Source organism: Octopus bimaculoides, chromosome 1, assembly GCF_001194135.2.
Source record: "Octopus bimaculoides isolate UCB-OBI-ISO-001 chromosome 1, ASM119413v2, whole genome shotgun sequence".
In the NCBI taxonomy this organism is placed as follows: domain Eukaryota; kingdom Metazoa; phylum Mollusca; class Cephalopoda; order Octopoda; family Octopodidae; genus Octopus; species Octopus bimaculoides.
In genome coordinates this window covers 10,658,217-10,660,870 of record NC_068981.1, presented here as the reverse complement: position 1 = coordinate 10,660,870, position 2,654 = coordinate 10,658,217, and the positions used below count along the sequence as shown (strand labels likewise).

Here is a 2,654-nt window from a genome sequence, read left to right as displayed (position 1 = left end):
CCCTGCCAGAGCCTCGTGGAGCTTTAGGTGTTTTCGCTCAATAAACACTCACAACGCCCAGTCTGGGAATCGAAACCGCAATCCTACGACTGCGAGTCCGCTGCCCTAACCACTGGGCCATTGCGCCTCCACGTCCCTTCTATATACACACACACATACCCACACAGAATTGAAACGCTGCTTGATTTTTTTTCACCCCTTATTTCCTTATCACTCTCTCACCCCTTCCTTTCTCATTCATATGTTGTGACAGAGAAAAACACGAGTATTATTATTGTTGATAATGATGATGAGAGGCATTGTATTTCAACAGAAATCACGTAACTAACAAATGCTTCATTTTTTTGTCTATTCGAAATTGTCAACTTACCAACATCTAATTATTGCTAATTATCTAATTGATTCTCTCTTCATTTAATCCTTTTGTATTTCTCTAGAAATACTCTGCCTTTGTTTCAATTAATTTTGAAAATAATGATGAATTTAGTAAATCACACTTGGCTGTCATTAAGCTGATGTCCGAAACCAATTAGCTTGAAATTTTGATGAAAGGTTTTTAATTTAGACCACTTTAAAACTGGAGGTTTGTATCATAGAACCAGGAATGGTCCCAGCCTGGTTGATATCACATGGATTAAGTATATTGGCTTCAAATTTTGGTACAAGGCCAGCAACTTTGCGGGAGGGGCTAAGTCGATTACATCAATACTAGTGTTCAACTGGTACTTATTTTAACCCCAAAAGGATGGAGCATAAAGCCAACCTCAGTGGAATTTGAACTCAGAACGCAAAGACAGACAAAATGCTGCGAAGCATTTTGCCCGGTGTCCTAATGATTCTTCTTTCTTTATTGCCCACAAGGGGCTAAACATAGAGGGGACAAACAAGAAAAGACAAAGGGATTAAGTCGATTACATCGATCACAGTGCATAACTGGTACTTAATTTATTGACCCCGAAAGGATGAAAGGCAATGTCAACCTCAGTGGAATTTGAACTCAGAACCTAGTGGTAGACAAAATACCACTAAGCATTTCGCCTGATGTGCTAACGTTTCTGCCAGCTCGCTCGCTTTGGTGTCCTAATGATTCTGTTAGCTCACTGCCTTAAAGGTTACATATGTTAACCCTAATTCTACTACAGTAGCTTCTTTGTGTGTGTGTGTATTTTGCTTTTTTTTTTTTTTAATAGCCCTGTCAGGAGGAAGGGAGTGCCAACAACTCTGAGACTGGTCGTGTTGCAAAATTAACAAACAACATGGCACCTATTTTTTTTCAGAAACATTTTTTCATTCTCAGAATTACTGAAGCATGGAATAAATAACCTGCATCCGTTGTTAGCTGTCTGGGCACCACATCCTTCAAAGAATCAATGCTTCTTGAAATTCCCCAACAGTACATTTGATGTCCCCAAGCACCACCCTGTATTTCAAGTAACTCATTTATTATTCACTTCCTGTGCATATTCTATGTATTGATCATACACTTTTGGTTACTTTGTCTAATTAGTCGTATGAGGAGGTGCTGAAAGGTTCCTAGCTTTAAGGGTTTCATGAAAGGCCTGGTTGGAGGCCCAACCTTCCAAGTTCTTTTACAGGTCTTAGAAAAACTGAAGGACCACTGCAATAAGTGTGTGAATCTGAGAAGGGAATATGTTGAATAAAATCATAATTTACTGATCCTCCTGTATTTTCTTTTACCCAAAGCTAAGAACTTTTCAGCACCGCCTCATAGTGCACCTGAGCACGCTATACTATCCAATAATGTTATACTGCTAAACTTAGTGGATAGTTGGTTGGATGTGGTACTGATGAAAGAGCAATAATTTTTGAAATATGTATATACAGTCATTAACAAGTTCATTATTATATGATATTTTAAATGGAAACTAATTTCGTTAAATCACACCTTACCAGCTTAACATACTAGGTAACTCGGTATTAGATACACTATTCCTTTATTCTCTTACTTGACTCAGTCACTGGGTTGAGGCCATACTGGTGCACCTCGAATGGTTCATCAATCAACTCAGCCTCAGTACTCTTTTTTAGAAAGGCACTTATTCTGTCTTTCTGCCAAACTGCTAAGTTACAGGAACGTGACACAAATGTATGGCTGTGAGACAGGTTTCCTCACAGTTTCTTTGTTTGCCAAGCATAAATTGACCTGGGGCTATAATAAAAGACACTTGCCCAAGGTGCAAACTTTTTAACTGTTATGCCTCTGCCTATAACTGAAGGAAAATGAGAGGATGGTTATGGTTGAATGGCTTTGGTTATTAGGCCAGTTAGATTGGCGCAGACTGATGCCTAGGTCACAAGAACAACTTAATGATCCCTTCCCCCGCCCCTCCACTTAGCTTCAAAGTAAATCTTGCATAAGATTGTTAACAACGAGCCTTGATTAATCATCAGATCTGAACGCCATTTTACACAGCTAATTATATAAGGAAGTTTACTTAAACATACCCAGGGTACATAGTGGGATAAGACAGAAATCTATGGAATTCCTAAGCTAGTAAGTCACTGCTGGGTATAATTGTGAGGAATGACATTTAAACAGAATGAGAAATACACAAGTCACCATTGTTCAAAATAACTGTATTTAGAAATTTTAAAAAAAAAGAGAAAAAGTAGGCAAAAACATTTTACTCCCC

At 38.4% G+C, this 2,654-nt stretch overlaps 1 protein-coding gene across 6 annotated transcripts in view; it reads left to right on the top strand.

Moving 5' to 3' along the window:
* Positions 1-2,654, top strand: part of LOC106878190 (kelch domain-containing protein 8A) — a 21,976-nt gene that overhangs the window by 7,267 nt on the left and 12,055 nt on the right. For 2 of the 6 annotated variants that reach the window (XM_014927331.2, XM_014927332.2), the window contains exon 2: positions 1,278-1,431. The exons of 2 other annotated variants lie outside the window; for them this stretch is intronic. The gene's annotated coding sequence lies outside the window, so the exon portion shown is untranslated. The remainder of the gene's footprint in view (positions 1-1,277; positions 1,432-2,654) is intronic. 2 more of the 6 variants (XM_014927333.2, XM_014927330.2) reach the window with 1 other exon arrangement.